Source organism: Triticum aestivum, chromosome 4D, assembly GCF_018294505.1.
Source record: "Triticum aestivum cultivar Chinese Spring chromosome 4D, IWGSC CS RefSeq v2.1, whole genome shotgun sequence".
In the NCBI taxonomy this organism is placed as follows: Eukaryota; Viridiplantae; Streptophyta; class Magnoliopsida; order Poales; family Poaceae; genus Triticum; species Triticum aestivum.
This window is the reverse complement of record NC_057805.1, coordinates 397,570,360-397,589,349: the sequence shown is the minus strand read 5'-3', so window position 1 is coordinate 397,589,349 and position 18,990 is coordinate 397,570,360.

The window sequence follows — 18,990 nt, the reverse complement described above, 5'->3', positions numbered from 1 at the left end:
TCATCACCCGCAGCAACAAAAAAAGAAAAAAAGAAGGAAAAAAAAGGCCAATCCTCATCACCAAGTTCCCACATTCCATTCCCATTTGTACAATTGCGCTTTTTCTTAAGCAGCTAAGCCAGTCACCATGACCCCGGACCAGAAAATCTTTCCCAAAAGGAGAACGAAAAGCGGGGAAAATACAATGGGTCACTGCCAGTGCCACCACTCATCAAGTGCATGGTGTACCATAGATTTCAGCGCCCGCTGTCCTGGCCACGGACACGGCAAAGGCAGGCAGGGAGGCAGGCAGAGCAGAAGCAGCAGAAGATAAAGATAGATTCCTTGACGGTTGACGGGGCTCAATCAGCCTCGCCAATTACCGGGGTCCGGCTGCTATCCGCCGTGCCCGATCGACGAGACGTTTTCCATGAGCGCGCGCATGGCGTAAGTCAAGTCTATCCATGATGTCTCTCGCGTGTATCCCTCTCGCTGCTGCATGCCTGCTTATCGGCCGGTCTCCATAGGAGAGTTAACTCGGCCGTGCAAACTTTCTACTCAGCCGTAAAAGAGTAAAATGTACTAGTGGTCATCGAACTTGTCTTGATAGCTCAGTTTGATCACTGTACTTAAGAATACGGTCAATACGATTACTATGTACGACTTATGATGATTGTATGGTCACTGGATCAACGTATAGCTTTGTATTTTATTTATTGACCGGTCAAAGAGTCCACATGCGTCACGTGAGCCCGAGGCTCTCTCCATGCAATAAAAAAAACCGAGGTTCTCTCTTTGTACCCGTTGAGGATATAGCTTCGAGGTGTGACCCGCCCAGGAGGGGCCGGGTTGCATCATTGGCGGCTTAACATGAAAAAGGTCCAGGGAGGCCGAAGGAGAGGTATGAAGTCGGCGACTCTTGGAGGCAGGCCTGCTAAAGGCCCAAGACTGGAGCTGTGAACCGCCGTAGTAGGACTTGCATTTGTATTTTATTAGTTAAATCGTACTTATAAATCAGGACGGGGTATAGTAGGTAATTAAATCGCAAACTTTTTTTGTATTAACCGTATGTGTACGTGTCCTTTCGTCCTCCTCTCGCACGTCTTGTCACCCCGCTGCCACAGACGGCTTACAACGCAAGCTTGCGCAGCGCGCGGGGGCGTTCTTTTGGCCAAACGGTGGCTCGAAGTGGCGCCAATGAATCGTCGGTGAGCCCGTTCCCGCGCAACCTCGCAGGTTCCCGCGCAAGCTTCCTGCCCAACTCGGTGAAATCCCCCAAATCCCAATGCTTACCGGCATGCTATAAATACCCTCACGGCCGGCGAGTCCTGCGTCGCATTTCCCCTCCCTCCCTATAGCTTATCTCGTGTGCTTCTCCCACAATCGCCAATGGCACTGGTCCGTTGTCGTCGCTCAGCCACTCCGCCGTCATCAGAGGACAGCTCCAGCTAGGAGGCTACACCACGGTGGCGGCGCAGTCCCCGCCGTAGTGTAGTGCGCGTGGCATCCCTGTTGGGTGTGCGCGGAACACCCACCACACGCTCCGCCACCGCTGCCTGTCGGCAGCTGTTGCCGGTCGCCGTTGCCGCCACATCATCATCGAAAGCCAGGGCCATCTCCCGCTCCGCCGCCGCGGCCCGAAGGCGGGAGGTGGCCGTCGTCGCCGCCACCCCACTGACGGCCACCGTGGTCATCACCCGCTCCGCCACCGCGGCCCGAAGGCGGGAGGTGGTGGTCGTGGCCGCCACCCCATCGTCGGCCGCCGTGGCCGCCAGCCCACCGTCGACCGCTGGGATCATCACCCGCTCCGCCACCGCCGCCCGAAGGAGGGAGACGAAGGTGGAGGCCCGCACGTGTGTCAGCGACCTTGCGCGCTACATCGAGTTCCTGCGGGAGGAGGAGCGCCTCGTCGAGCACGCAAAGAGCCTTACCGCAGCAGTGGCCGTAGCACACACCGATGCAGAGGCGAGGAATCAGGAGATCTACGAGCAGTCCGGCCGCTTCGAGAGGGATCGTTTGGAGCGGCAGTGGGCGTTCGAGCTGGCGAGCGTCACTGAACGTGCAGCAGCGGCAGGCACCGTATTGCATTTCTCCAGCTCGTCGGTAGGCTCCTCCTCCTCCTCCTCCTCTGCCTCTTACTGAGCGTGCTCGGCAGAGGAGAGGCTGCCGTAAGTAGCACAAAGCCCCTCCGTGGTAGTAGTAGTATTTAGGGGCTATTTTGTTCAGTTCATCTGACTATAGATATGTGGTCGAACTGTACAACGTACTAAAAATTAGCTAGTATATATAGTTAAACTAGCTATTTCAGTACGTGGTTGGCAACAATTGGGGAAAAGTTTGGTCGGTTCAGCTGTCGAGTTGAACTGTTTGTATAAATTAAGAACGACTGCTTAATCTATGAATGAAATCTATGCTTAATTACTGAATTTTAGTTGCAAAAATTAGATAGTGCTACTGACTTCTAGCTGCATATTTTGACAAATCGCAGTGTTACAAGGATTGACAAATGGCAACGTTACTAGATCAACGAATGTAAATCTTTCCAGTTTGACAAATGGCAACATACCCAATATGATAGATGCAAATTTTTACCAAATTGTTTGTACGTGGTTGCAGATGGGTCATCCAAAACAATAGTTTGCGTTGAAGGGATGCACAAATCCTGTGCTGCGGATTTTCCCTTGAGTTAAGGGGGAAGACCATAGCTCTCACTTTGCATACGGGTGTTCTATCTAAAACGTTTGCGATCAAGAGCTGCAGAAATCCTGCTCGGCACATTTTCTCTTCGCTTCCAGGGGAAGCTGTCGTTTGCGATGAATGTTTTATATTTAAAAACCGTATTAAACTGCGGCTTGGGCGCCATTAATGTAGAGGATGCAAGCAAGGCGGGCGGCCATGGAAGTCAAAGGGCTCGCTTCCCGGTGAGCCTGTGCGGCGTACAACTCACACGCTTCCCGGTGAGCCTCCGTATTGGAGTACAGCTCGCACGCCTTCTGTTTAGTCAAGCACTCAAGCACATGTCCGCACGGCACCTCCTAGCCATTAAAAGAGTGAGGCGTGGCGTCTTGTGAATGGTTAATAGAACGCGCACAATTTAAATTATACAAAACATTTGAGATGTTACAGTGACAGCTATTTGTTTCAAAATGCCTTTGTTGGCTGTTATTCGAGTGCGCCTTCTCTCAAAATGGACACGAAAAAAATGGTCACGAAAAATACCACAACATGTCGGGTGCCATTCCATTATAGCATTGCCAAGTTTCATGAATTTCAGACGAGTTTTGGATTTACTAGAATTTAAAAACAAAGTATCTCCACGTTTTGCCGGCAATCAACAGTGCCCTGGTGTTTGAAATTCATTCCTATTTCTTGCATGGGACCTAAGCATGCCCCGAAGGACACATATTTGATTTTTCAACCAATTTATATGCACTCGAGCTTGTGCATGTAGTTCAAATTTGAATTATGCACATGAAATGCCTAGAAACCCCAGTTAATATATAAAAATGTCCAAACGAACCCCGAAAAATTCCAAAAGTAAACACAACACTCTTGTTGTTCTATGTTGACACTAGAATTTTTTTGAAAGCAATAAGAGGCAACGGATATCGTTTCATCCCCAAAGGTGGCACATTCCCTACCGAAACCATCATGCTTGTTGTAAGAAGCTAAGATTTGTGAGAAGCTTATACCCAAACCTGCCCCAAATGGGACAAATTTTTTACCACGGCATGTTGATGCTGCTCCATGATAGCATACCAAGTTTCATGAATTTCAGACAAGTTTTGGATTTATTAGGATTTAAAAGCCAGGTATCTCAATGTTTGCGGCCGAGTGACGGTGGCAGGGTGTTTGAAATTCATTCCCATTTCTTGCATGGGACCTAAGCATGCAACCAATGACACATATTTGATTTTTCAACCAGTTTATATGCACTGGAGAATGTGCATGTAGTTCAAATTTGAATTATGCACATAAAATGCCTGGAAAACCCAGTTAATGTATAAAAATGTCCAAACGAACCCCGAAAAATTTCAAAATTGAACACAACACTCCTGTTGTTCTATGTTGATACTCAAAAAAAATTGAAAGCAATAAGAGGCAACGGATATCGTTTCGTCCCCAAAGGTGGCACGTTCCCTACCGAAACCATCACGCTTGTTTGTGAGAAGCTCTGGTTTGTGAGAAGCTTATACCCAAACCTGCCCCAAATGGCACAAATTTTTTACCATGGCATGTTGATGCTGCTCCATGATAGCATGCCAAGTTTCATGAATGTCAGACGAGTTTTGGATTTACTAGAATTTAAAAACGAGATATCTCAATGTTTGCGGCGGAGTGACGGTGGCAAGGTGTTTGAAATTCATTCTCATTTCTTGCATGGGACCAAAGCATGCAACCAAGGACACATATTTGATTTTTCAACCAGTTTATATGCACTAGAGAATGTGCATGTAGTTCAAATTTGAATTATGCGGATAAAATGTCTGGGAAACCTAGTTAATGTATAAAAATGTCCAAACAAACCGCGAAAAATTCCAAAATTGAACACAACACTCCTGTTGTTCTATGTTGACACTTGATTTTTTTTGAAAGCAATAAGAGGCAACAGATATCGTTTCGTCCCCAAAGGTGGCACGTTCCCTACCGAAACCATCACGCTTGTTGTGAGAAGCTCTGGTTTGTGAGAAGCTTATACCCAAACCTGCTCCAAATGGGACAAATTTTTTACCATGGCATTTTGATGCCGCTCCATGATAGCATGCCAAGTTTCATGAATTTCAGATGAGTTTTGGATTTACTAGAATTTAAAAACCAGGTATCTCAATGTTTGCTGCCGAGTGAGGGTGGCAGGGTGTTTGAAATTCATTCCCATTTCTTGCATGGGACCTAAGCATACAACCAAGGACACAAATTTGATTTTTCAACCAGTTTATATGCACTGGAGAATGTGCATGTAGTTCAAATTTGAATTATGCATATAAAATGCCTGGGAAACCCAGTTAATGTATAAAAATGTCCAAACGAACCCCGAAAAATTCCAAAATTAAACACAACACTCCTGTTGTTCTATGTTGACACTCAAAATATTTTGAAAGCAATAAGAGGCAATGGATATTGTTTCGTCCCCAAAGGTGGCACGTTCCCTACCGAAACCATCACGCTTGTTGTGAGAAGCTTATACCCAAACCTGCCCCAAATGGGACAAAATTTTTACCATGGCATGTTGATGCCGCTCCATGATAGCATGCCAAGTTTCATGATTTTTTTTGGATTTACTAGAATTTAAAAACCAGGTATCTCAATTTTTGTGGCCGAGTGACGGTGGCAGGGTGTGTGACATTCATTCCCATTTCTTGCATGGGACCTAAGCATGCAACCAAGGACACATATTTGATTTTTCAACCCGTTTATATGCACTAGAGCATGTGCATGTAGTTCAAATTTGAATTATGCACCTGAAATGCCTACAAAACCAAGTTAATGTATGAAAACGTCCAAACGAACCCTGAATAATTCCAATTTTTTTGACGACACACCTATAGTTGCATGTTCACTGCAGATAAAAGTTCTAGCAATTCAAACACCATCCTTTGTAGCTGTGACCCCATTACGTAATTCAAATCGAGACGATAAATCAAGTAGATCGCACACAGTTTATTATCACCAACCTTGTGAGATGCAGCACAAAATATCTTGGAGCACCGTCGGTGTATAGTACGCCTATGGCTTGGGCGAGAAGGTGCGTCGGCTACAGTCCACAGCCGACGTGTCAAGCACACTAGCTCACTCCCCAAATATCATTTTACTGTTCATTCATCGTCGGTGAAAGATGGGGACGTGGACCCACGTCGTGAGGGCAACTTCGGCGGCCCACTCCGGCGAGAGCGTGGCCGCAGCCGCCAGGCGCGTGCTAACAATCTTCGTGAGGGCGACCGCGGTCTACATCCGGACGGCCAAGGTAGCCCAAATGGCCGCTGTTTCTTCTCAGGCGGCGGCAGCAGCATCTGCCTTAGGGATAACAACTGGCGAGAGCAGCACATCAGCTGTCCGTTCCGCAGCGGCGACCTTAGCCCTGATGGAGGCCGCCCACTACCATGTCGAGGCCGTCCACGCCCAGCTCGTGGCGGTCACCGCACAAATCGAACGAAGCTTCTCCGACAACGGTCGGCAACCCACGACCAAAGAGTTGGCAATCGCCGAGAGAGTTCGAGCAGCCGTCCGTGCCTGCGCGGCATACCTTGCCACGACGGAGCCTGCACGAGCCCAGATCGCGGCCGCCCACGCCCAGCTCGTGGCGGCCTATTCCAAAGATATGGCCGTCCGTGCCGAGTATGGTTGATGGAGTCCATGTTCAGGGGGTCCTCGGGCGTCCGGGCTATGTGACATCGGCCGGACTCATGTGCCGTGAAGATACAAGATGGAAGGCGTTCCCCCGTGTCTGGATAGGACTCCCCTTGGCGTGGAAGGCAAGCTTGGCGTTCGGATATGAAGATTCCTTTCTCTGTAAACCGACTCTGTACAAACCCTAGCCCCCTCCGGTGTCTATATAAACTGGAGGGTTTAGTCCATAGGGGTAATCATAATCATACAGGCTAGACATCTAGGGTTTAGCCATTACGATCTCGAGGTAGATCAACTCTTGTAACCCCTATACTCATCAAAGTCAATCAAGCATGAAGTAGGGTATTACCTCCTTTAAGAGGGCCCGAACCTGGGTAAACATCATGTCCCCTGCCTGCTGTTACCTTCGATCCTCAGACGCACAGTTCGGGACCCCCTACCCGAGATTTGCCGGTTTTGACACCGGCATTCGTGCTTTCATTGAGAGTTCCACTGTGCCGTTGTCGAAAGGCTCAATGGCTCCATCGATCATCTACAACAATGCTGCTGTGAATAAGATTTTTCTCCCCAGCCAGATCTTTGTATTCGGCGGCTTCGCATTGCGTGCCAACTCGGTTGGCCACCTAGAGCAGATCGACAGCTACGCCCCTGGTCACCAGATCAGTTTTGGAAATCTGAACTATGTCGCTGATATCCGAGGAGACTTGATCTTCCAAGGGTTCGCGGCCCCAACCACCGCTCCAGCCTTAGATCCAGAGCGCGTCATCAGGTCCGAAGACGGGAGTCTAGAGCCCGCCGGACTCTCTGCGGCCATAGAGCCCAACACTGGAGAACCAGAGAGAACAGTGTCACCGACAGTCGTCAAAAAGCCGGACACTTCTCCGGACGCTAGCTCCGAACCCTCGAAGTCTGCGTCATGCGAGCTCGGCCAGGGAACTTCTATCCTCATCCAAACCTCACTCTTAAACGAGGCTTTGGACTTAATGAGATCCCTCGCCATCACAGAGGAACCGCTTCCGAATTATGCCCAGCCCGGACTAGGGGCTGAGAGCAGGGAATTTTACGTCCCACCCACCACCCACTTCATAGCCACTGTCGAGGATTTAACCGACGTGCTTGATTATGCCTTCGAAGACATCGACGGTATGGACGACGATGCCGGAGAGAAACAAGGCCAAGACCCTTCGTTTACCGGACGATGGACAGCCACTTCCACATACGACGTATACATGGTGGGCACACCAAGGGAGGACGACGACGGCAAGAAGGATCCGGATGAGGACAAGCCTGCGAAGCCCCTCCAAAGTGTCGACGTCAGCGGCGCTGCTCAAAATCGCGCCGTGACAAAGACAGCATTACTGGCACCAGAGACGATAATACCCTAGAAAACGCCGAACACCCCGAAGACCCCGTCAAGCAAACATCCGAACATGATGATTGGGAGGAGGGGCAAGTTGACCCTGACGATCCCGTCGAGAACGAGGACTCAGAGGATAGTAATTACCTACTGATCTCCGAAGAGGACGTGAGCCTCGGCGATGAAGATTTCATCGTGCCGGAGGAACCCCTCGACCAAGAGCGCTTCAAGCGCTAGCTAATTGACACTGCAAGAAGCCTGAAAAAGAAGCAGAAGCAGCTTCAAGCTGACCAAGATCTGCTCAACGACAGATGGACTAATGTCCTGGCAGCCGAAGAATACGGCCTCGAACGCCCTACAAAGAGTTACCCGAAGCATAAGCTACTACCCCAATTCGACGATGAGGCGCTGGAGCCCATACCACCCGCGCGTAACGCGGCTGATGGACCTGACCGACCACCACGTGGTCGGGACAGAACGCCAAGTCAAGCCGAACACCGGCCCGCACCACCTCGCCGTAAAAGCAGAGAAACAACTGAAGGAAATATGCCCTAGAGGCAATAATAAAGTTATTATTTATTTCCTTATTTCATGATAAATGTTTATTATTCATGCTACATTGTATTAACCGGAAACATAATACATGTGTGAATACATAGACAAACAGAGTGTCACTAGTATGCCTCTACTTGACTAGCTCGTTGATCAAAGATGGTTAATTTTCCTAACCATAGACATGAGTTGTCATTTGATTAACGGGATCACATCATTAGAGAATGATGTGATTGACTTGACCCATTCCGTTAGCTTAGCATTTGGTCGTTTAGTATATTGCTATTGCTTTCTTCATGACTTATACATGTTCCTATGACTATGAGATTATGCAACTCCCGAATACTGGAGGAACACTTTGTGTGCTACCAAACGCCACAACGTAACTGGGTGATTATAAAGGTGCTCTACAGGTGTCTCCGATGGTACTTGTTGAGTTGGCATAGATCAAGATTAGGATTTGTCACTCCAATTGTCGGAGAGGTATCTCTGGGCCCTCTCGGTAATGCACATCACTATAAGCTTTGCAAGCAATGCAACTAATGAGTTGGTTGCAGGATGATGTATTACGGAACGAGTAAAGAGACTTGCCGGTAACGAGATTGAGCTAGGTATGAGGATACCGACGATCGAAACTCGGGCAAGTAACATACCGATGACAAAGGGAACAACGTATGTTGTTATGCAGTTTGATCGATAAAGATCTTCGTAGAATATGTAGGAGCCAATATGAGCATCCAGGTTCCGCTATTGGTTATTGACCGGAGAGGTGTCTCGGTCATGTCTACATAGTTCTCGAACCCGTAGGGTCCGCACGCTTAAAGTTCGGTGACGATCGGTATTATGAGTTTATGTGTTTTGATGTACCGAAGGTAGTTCGGAGTCCCGAATGAGATCGGGGACATGACGAGGAGTCTCGAAATGGTTGAGACGTAAAGATCGATATATTGGACGGCTATATTCGGACATCGGAAAGGTTCCGAGTGATTTGGGTATTTTTCGGAGTACCGGAGAGTTACGGGAATTCGCCGGGGAATATATGGGCCTTATTGGGCTTTAGGGGAAAGAGAGAGGAGAGGCTGCGCGCCCCCAAGGCCTAGTCCGAATTGGACTAGGGTGAGGGGCTGCGCCCCCTCCTTCCTTCTCTTCTCTCTTCCCTTTCCTTGACTTCTACTCCTACTACTTGGAAGGGGGGAATCCTACTCCCGGTGGGAGTAGGACTCCTCCAGGGCGCGCCATAGGGGCCGGCCCTCTCCCCCCTCCACTCCTTTATATACATGGTCAGGGGGCACCCCATAGACACAACAATTGATCATTGATCTCTTAGCCGTGTGCGGTGCCCCCTCCACCATATTCCACCTCGGTAATATTGTTGCGGTGCTTAGGCGAAGCCCTGCGTCGGTAGCATCATCATCACCGTCACCACGCCGTCGTGCTGACGAAACTCTCCGGTGAAGCTTTGCTGGATCGGAGCACGTGGGACGTCATCGAGCTGAACGTGTGCTGAACTCGGAGGTGTCGTGCGTTCGGCACTTGGATCGGTCGGATCGTGAAGACGTACGACTACATCAACCGCGTTGTGCTAACGCTTCCGCTTTCGGTCTACGAGGGTACGTGGACATACTCTCCCCTCTTGTTGCTATGCATCACCATGATCTTGCGTGTGCATAGGATTTTGTTTTGAAATTACTACGTTCCCCAACAACAACAGCTCGGGAATACACATATGACCTACGACAGGACCTGGAAAATAGAGCAGGTCAGACAAGATCAATCTACGGATTGCGGGGGCGTGCTCCGGTGCGAGAAGACGGCTATCAAGCCTGGCGCGACAAGCATAACCACGCCCGGGCCGAAAACTGCATACGGACTTCATCCGAACTGCGTCATGACATGGTCCGATACAGAGGCGCCGCACACCCCCTATGCTTCACCGATGAGGTAATGGAGCACCAGTTCCGAGAAGGGTTTAAACCCGTGAACATCAAATCATACAATGGCACAACAGATCCCGCAGTATGGATTGAAGATTTTCTTCTCCACATTCACATGGCGCGCGATGATGATTGACATGCCATCAAGTACCTCCCTCTAAAACTCAAGGGACCAGCTCGGCACTAGTTAAACAGCCTCCCAGAAAACTCTATTAGAAGCTGGGAAGACTTGGAAGATGCCTTTAGAGACAACTTCCAAGGCACTTATATCCGGCCTCCGGATGCCGGACCTCAGTCATATAGTCCAGCGGCCCGGAGAGCCGGCCAGGAAATTCTGGACTAGGTTCCTAATTAAAAAGAACCAGATTGTTGACTGTCCGGATGCCGAAGCCCTAGCGGCCTTTAAGCACAACATCCGCGACGAATGGCTCGCTCGACACCTCGGCCAAGAAAAGCCGAAGTCCATGGCAGCCCTTACAGCACTAATGACCCACTTTTGCGCGGGCGAAGATAGCTGGCTAGCCCGTAGCAGCAACAGTACTAGCGACCCTGGCACTTTCGAAGCTAGAAACGGCAACGGAAGGCCCCGACGCAACAAACATAAGCGTCGAAGCAAAAATGATAATATAGAGGATACGGCGGTCAACGCCGGATTCAGCGGCTCCAAGTCCGGTCAGCGGAAGAAGCCGTTCAAAAGAAATAGAGAGGGCACATACAGCTTGGACCGAATACCTGATCGACCCTGCCAGATTCACAACACCCCCGACAAGCCTGCCAATCATACAAACAGAAGTTGTTGGGTCTTTAAACAGGACGGTATGTTAAGTACCGAACATAAGGAGAAAGGGTCGCCCAGCGAGGACGACGACGAGGAGCCTCGTCCACCGAACACAGGGGGACAGAAGAAATCCCCCCCGGAAGTCAAAACGGTGAATATGATATACGCTACTCATATCCCCAAGAGGGAGCACAAGCGCGTGCTAAGGGACGTCTATGCGATAGAGCCAGTCGCCCCAAAATTCAACCCATGGTCGGTATGTCCACTCACCTTTGATCGCAAGGGCCATCCGACCAGTATCCATCACTGAGGTTCGGCCGCACTGGTCCTCGATCCAATCATTGACGGATTCCACCTTACGTGAGTCCTCATGGACGGCGGCAGCAGCCTTAACCTGCTCTATCAGGACACAGTCCGGAAGATGGGTATTGATCCGTCAAGAATCAAGCCCACCAAAACTACCTTTAAAGGAGTAATACCTGGTGTAGAGGCCCGCTGCACGGGCTCAATCACATTGGAGGTCGGCTTCGGTTCGCCGAACAACTTCCGAAGCGAAGACTTGATCTTCGACATCGTCCCCTTCCGCAGTGGCTACCACACACTGCTCGGACGAACCGCGTTCGCTCGCTTCAATGCAGTCCCACACTATGCCTATCTCAAAGAATGGAAACATGGAACGCTCCCTCCGTACTGAGGAGCACACCGCGGCCCTGGCAGCGGAAGTACAGGGCGGCCTTATCAAGCCAACTATTACATCGGCGGCCAAGTCCCCGGACACTGTCAAACGAGTCCGGACTACCCCATAGTACGACAGCCCAACTCGTCAGGAGCTCGATTAGCAATTCGGCCTCCATCTCAGCCCCTACCAAATTGTGGCATATGTACCACGCGTACATAATTATGCACTAAAGATACCATGGGAAAGGATGGAGGCATAATAAAGATAAAGTCCACAATACGGCTAGACCCTATCCGGATACTCATATTTCCTTTTATTTTTTCCAGGTTCCTTACAAGCCACATCACCTTTTTCAATGGTACCAAGGCCTCTTTTCAAGGCCTATCATGAAAACACCGATCGATGATCCTCTTGAAGGACAATACACCAAGGAGAAAAGCAGCGTAGACGCGTGGCAGAGTACCTCAGGGGTCTTTAAAGATCACCTCGTCCGTTTTCAGGACACATACACAACTTTCCCTTGTGCTCGGCATGTAAAATAGCCTTGTTTCTTACCGCACTATTCGTACCAATACGTTTTCACGTATCAATCAGACTATAATGGAAACAGTTTCTAGCCCAACCTATGCGGTACTGGCCTACCTCTTAATCTGTATTTCCCTGTTTTTGTCTGATTGTCATGTACACCTCGGTACGACTTAAATCGCCAGGGGCTCTTTTGAGCCACGTACATTTCTTAAATACTAAATAAAGTCCGAACACTTTCATAGTATAATTCGGCGTCCCGAACATAGCATTATATGCATCGGCTCCGAATCATGTCTTTGGTCAATAGTTGGGTTGCCCGGCTCCTGTGGTTGCTGCCTTACGTTCCGCTTGTTCGGCTAAGGTAGTAAAGGGAGAACTACTGCGATTGTGTTTCCGGTTCACCCGGACAAACACCTCGGTAGAGAAAGCCGAAAACTGACTGTCATGATGCGGCGAGAGCTGGTCAGCTATTCGGTGACTAAGTATAAATCTCTTGCGATTTTTTCCGCATTACGCGACAGGCCGGCCTTCACCCGGCCGGGCATCCACAACACCCAAGTTTGGATAATCGAACAATACTAGGGGCTGCGCCCACACTCCCATTGTAAAACTCCTATGGCTAAGTGAGAGCGATAAAGCCACATAGTCCAATTGCCTGGTTCGCCGCACTACACCACCTTCATGGACCAAGCCGTTGGGTCAAGTGTGTTTATGTGCTATCCCGAACACCCCCGTACTACCTATGTGGGGGCTGAAGCCGACGACTGGCCAACTCTCAGATATCCTAAACGGCCACACAAGAGGAAACATTTTAAAATAAAGCAAGCAACATATCATATATAAGTCTTGTTGCATAATACATGATTGGACAACATAGATACATTCATTCAAAAATGATGTCCTTCGAACATTGGCCCTCTACAATGCGGGATCCTTCTAGGACATCATCGAAATACCGCTCCGGCGTGTGGTGCTCTTTACCTACGGGCGGTCCCTCGGTCGCGAGCTTGACGACGTTCATCTTCGCCCACTGCACCTTGACACGGGCAAAGGCCATCCATGCACCTTCGATGCAGACCGACCGCTTTACAGCATCAAGTCGGGGGGCAGGCATTGACCAGCCGCTTCACGAGCCTGAAGTAATTGCTGGGTATGGGTTCGGCAGGCCACAAACGGATTATAAAATCCTTCATGGCCAATCCGGCCATCCTATGCAGTTTGGTCAGCTGTTTCAGCCGATCGTTGAGGGACACTGGATGCTCTAGCGCAAGGTATTGCGACCAGAACAACTTCTCTGTTGTGCTCCCCTCTTCGGCTCGGAAGAACTCCGCAGCTTCAGCAACACTCCGGGGCAGATCCGCAAACGCTCCTGGAGAACTCCAAACTCGGGTCAGTAAGATGTATTTCCTTCTCACAAATTTGCTCTGCATATTAAAGGCCTTACCAGCCGCAATCTGCTTTGCCTCTTGGATCTCCCGGAAGGCGTTTTGGGGCTTCGGCCAGGGCCTCCTATGCACTTTGAAGGGCCTTAGCAAGTTCGGATTTTTGATCCAAAATTTTCCGCTCTAAGGACTCACATTTGCTTATAGCATCCTTGAGTTCTTGCCAGACTTCCTCCACCCTTGACTCATGTTTTAGGCGGGCGGCTCGTTCCTCCTCCGCCTCTTTCTTGGCCTCGGTTAGCGTGCTCTTGAGGGTCTCGACCTCAGACGCGTCAGCTATGAGCAAAGTTATAACATTCATTCAGATGAGAAATTATTGCTGATGTTATTTCAGACGCATTTTCGGTATCACATACCTTGCTATTCCGCTAACTTCTGCCTCAGCTCAGACGCTTCGGCGGCATGGGAAGCTGACGCCTGCATCGCAGCCTATTTGATTCAAATATATATATGTATGTTAATCTCCTGTACGAGTCATTAGATCCCCTGTTCGGCCTTTCTTTATGAACATCGAACAGAGTCTCAGGGGCTACTATCTATACACAGATATCTTTCTTATATAGCTAAAAGGCAATATATTACATACCTCAAAGCCTCTTAGAAGGCTAGTGTAGGCCTCGTTCAATCTGCTTTTAGTGGACCGAACCCTTTCAACCACCGTACCCATAAGGGTACGATGTTCTTCCACAATGGTGGCATTCTGATGCGCTTCCACCAAAGTATCCGGCGCCTCCGGATTGGCAGATGTTTCCGGCAGCAAAGGTATCACCCTCTGGCGCCACCTTGGCGGCTTCTCGCACCTCTCCCTGACCCGGAAGGGTCCTTTGGGACAACACTTCGGCATTGTCCGTAGCTTTGGGGGAGGAGGCCGGCAGAGGCGACCCGCTATCCATCACGTTCGGATCCAGCGAATTCCCCGAAGATGAGGATTGCTGGGGAAGGACGTGAGCCGGACTACAACATGTAATTCAGTATATTAAAATCACAAAGCGGAAAACCGGATGGATATATAAGTACAAGTGCCTTTGGGGTACTTACGGTCCGTCCAGGGGCTTCGGCCTGGGGCGTGATACGTCTCCAATGTATCTATAATTTTTGATTGTTCCATGTTGTTTTATTATCAAACTTGGATGCTTTATAATCATTTTCTAGTCATTTTATATCATTTTTTGGTACTAACCTATTGACATAGTGCCAAGAGCCAGTTGTTGTTTTTTACATCGCAGGAAATCAATATCAAACGGAGTCCAAATGCCACGAAACTCCATGATGATTTTTTATGGGCCAGAAGGAAGGCAATGGGCCCTGGTTGCACTTGGGGGGTGCCCCGAGGGGGGCACAGCCCACCAGGGCGCGCTAGGAGGCCCAGGCGCGCCCTGGTGGGTTGTGCCCACCTCAGGGGCCCCCTGGACCACCTCTTTGCTCTATAAATACCACAATATTCCAGAAACCCTAGAAGAAGCGTCAAAATATTCATCTAGCCGCCGCAGAGTCCAGAACCACCAGATCCAATCTAGACACCATCACGGAGGGGTTCACCACTTCCATTGGTGCCTCTCCGATGATGCGTGAGTAGTTCGTTGTAGACCTTCGGGTCCGTAGTTAGTAGCTAGATGGCTCTCTCTCTCTCTCTCTCTCTCTCTCTCTCTCGCTGAATTCTCAATACAATGGTCTCTTGGAGATCCATATGATGTAACTCTTTTGCGATGTGTTTGTTGGGATCTGATGAACTTTGAGTTTATGATCAGTCATATCTTTTTATATCCATGAAAGTTATTTGAGTTTCTTTGATCTCTTATATGCATGAACTCTTATAGCCTCGTATTTCTTATCCGATATTTGGGTTTTTTTGGCCAACTTGATCTATTTGTTGCAATGGGAAGAGGTGCCCGGTAGTGGGTTCGATCTTACGGTGCTCGATCCCAGTGACAGAAGGGGAAACGACACGTATGTATCGTTGCTACTAAGGATAAAAAGACGGGATCTATATCTACTGCCATATAGATAAACGGATCTTGTCTACATCGCGTCATCGTTCTTATTGCATTACTCCATTTCTCCATGAACTTAATACACTAGATGCATGCTGGATAGCGGTCGATGTGTGGAGTAATAGTAGTAGATGCAGGCAGGAGTCGGTCTACTAATCTTGGACGTGATGCCTATAATGATCATTGCCTGGATATCATCACAATTATTTGAAGTTCTATCAATTGCCCAACAGTAATTTGTTTGCCCACCGTTGCTATTTTTTCTCGAGAGAAGCCACTAGTGAAACCTACGGCCCCCGGGTCTTTCTTCTCATATATTTGCCTTGCGATCTATTTCCCTTTGCATTTTTATTCAGGTCTATTAAACCAAAAATACAAAAATACGTTGCTTCGTTTTATCTTTATTTATTTTATTTGGCGTTCGATCTATCAATCTACTACAATTTACCTCACGCCCGCTTGCCAATTTCTGGCGCCGTTACCCGAAAGGGATTGACAACCCTTTAACACGTCAGGTTGCGAGGTGTTGTTATTTGTGTGCAGGTGTTGTTTACGTTGTGTTGCTTGGTTCTCCTACTGGTTCGATACCTTGGTTTCATAACTGAGGGAAATACTCTACCGTCGCTGTGCTACATCATCCCTCCCTCTCCGGGGAAATACCGACGTAGTTCCAGCTACCATCAGGAAGAATTTCTGGCGCCGTTGCCGGGGAGGATCTTCAACATATACCAGGTTCCTAATCACAAATCTCATCTCCTTGCGATTTGCATTATTCTCCATTTGCCTCTCGTTTTGCTCTCCCCCACTTCACAAAAATTTGCCGTTTTATTCGCCTTCTTTTTCGTTCGCTGTTTTCTCGTCAGATCTCATGTTTGCTTGTGTTGCCATGTACCTTCTATATGCTTGCATCTTCACTTGCTAAAAATCTACTGATATGGATCCCCATCCACTTGCTAATCTTTTTAAAAGATCCAATCATGATGAACCAATTGCTAGTGAGTTGTGTGCACTAGATTATCTTTATGAAGTTTTGCTTGAGACTCGTGAATCTGAAAATTGTGATGAAGAAATTTATGAAGTGATTCATGATAGCTCCTTGAATGAAAATCATGATTACAATAATTTTACTATAAATTCTATTAATGTCAGTTGTGCTAATAATATGCAAAACCCCAAGCTGGGGCATGCTTGTTTTGTCATGTCTGCTACTTATTGCAATGATCATGATTGGGGTGATAATGTTTCTTATGATCTTGAAAATTTACTTAAGCCTCATGATGAATATGTTTGTGATAATATTGAAAGTGGGTTTGTAAGAGTGTCAACTTTAGCTAAAAATAATCCCACATATTTGGAGAGTGTTCAATCTTATGAAATTGTTGATGAAAGTGGGTTTGGAGAGGTCATGACTTTATTTGATGATAATCCCACTATTTTGGAAGAGTGTCAACTTTGCATGCATGTGGATCATAAAGAGAAAATTTTATATGATAGTTATATTATTGAATTTGATTATGATCCTTCATATAATTATTATGAGAGAGGAAAATATGGTTGTAGAAATTTTCATGTTATTAAATTTCCTCTCATTGTTTTGAGATTGTCAATGTTTTATTCCTCTCCTTTGCATATGCTAGATATTTCTTGTCTTGATAATTTGTTTTCCTATAAAATTCCTATGCATAGGAAGTATGTTAGACTTAAATGTGTTTGTCACATGTTTGATGGTGCCCTCTTCGTGTTTCAACTACTATCTTTCATGTGAGCATCATTGAAATCTTATGCCTAGCTAGGGGCGTAAAACTATAGCGCTTGTTGGGAGGCAACCCATTGAATAAATTTTATTTTTACTTTTTTTCTTTCTGTTCTTGTGTGTTAGCACAATTGTGCTACTGTGATGATTGTGTTTTAGTTAGTGTTTGTGCCAAGTAAAGCCTTTAGGATCTTCTTGGGTGATAGTTGTTTGATCTTGCTGAAAAAGACAGAAACTTTACGCTCACGAAAATAATTTTCATAAATCACAGAAAAGAGATTTTGCTCTGATTATTTTCGCATAAGATTAATATACAAATTACCCTGGTCGTCCTAATTTGGTAGAATTTTTGGAGTTCCAGAAGTATTCACAAAAGTCAGATTGCTACAGACTGTTCTGTTTTGACAGATTCTGTTTTTTTGTGTTGCGTGCTTATTTTGATGGCTCTATGGTTTTCTTTGATGTGTTTTTGCCATAGAAAAGTTGGAATACAGTAGATATAATACAAAAACAAAATATGAATTGGTTTTATACAGAACTTATAGTAGTGATTTATTTTTCTTACACTAACGGATCTCACGAAGGTTTTGTTGAGTTTTGTGTGATTGAAGTTTTCAAGTTTTGGGTTATCTTACGATGGATGAAGGAATGATGTAAGAGCCTAAGCTTGGGGATGCCCCGGCATCCCAAGCTATTATCCAAGAATGAGCAAACAACTAAGCTTGGGGATGCCCCCGAGTGGCATCCCCACTTTCTTCCAACAACTATCGGTATTTTACTCGAGGCTATATTTTTATTCGTCACATGATATGTGTTTTGCTTGGAGCGTATTGTATGATATGTGTCTTTGCTTGTTTTATTTTGTGTTTTAAGTCATCAATCCTTGCTGGACACACCTATTTGAGAGAGCTAAAATTATATCATGAATTGTTAGAATTGCTCTCTATGCTTCACTTAAATCTTTTATGAGCTAGGACTTGCTCTAGTGCTTCACTTATATCTTTTTGAGCACGGTGTGTTTAGTATTTTTGAAGAAATGCTCTCTTGATTCACTTAGATTTATTTGAGAGTTAGTAAAATTTTGAAGAAATTCTCTCTTGCTTCACTTAAATTATTTTGAGAGAAAGAAAATTTGTTATGCTCATGATCTTCACTTATATTTGTTTGAGCTTATGAAAAGCAACACATGAAAATTAGTCCCAAAGTGATAGATATCCAAGAAGGATAAAGTAAAAGAAAATGTCATGAAGATCATTGGACAAAATAAACTTGATTCTTGGTAATAGTTTTGAGAAATGATGATGTGATATGTGAGTTATGTTGATGAGTAATTGTGCTCTAGTAAGAATATTGGTGTTAAGGTTTGTGATTCCCTATGCATGCACGAAAGTCAATAATCATGTAATGAAAATTATATCCTACTTGTGGTGCATTATTCGGTGTTAATTATGCTTAATGCTTGCTTATGAGATTATTCGTTTCTTGGTTGGTCGCTTCCCAATCTTTTGCTAGCCTTCATTTTGCACTAAGTATGACCTCTACTTGTGCATCCAAAATCCTTTAAACCAGTTTTGCCACATGAGTCCACTATATCTACCTATATGCGGTATTCTTTTGCCGTTCTAAGCAAATTTGCATGTGCCATCTCTAAT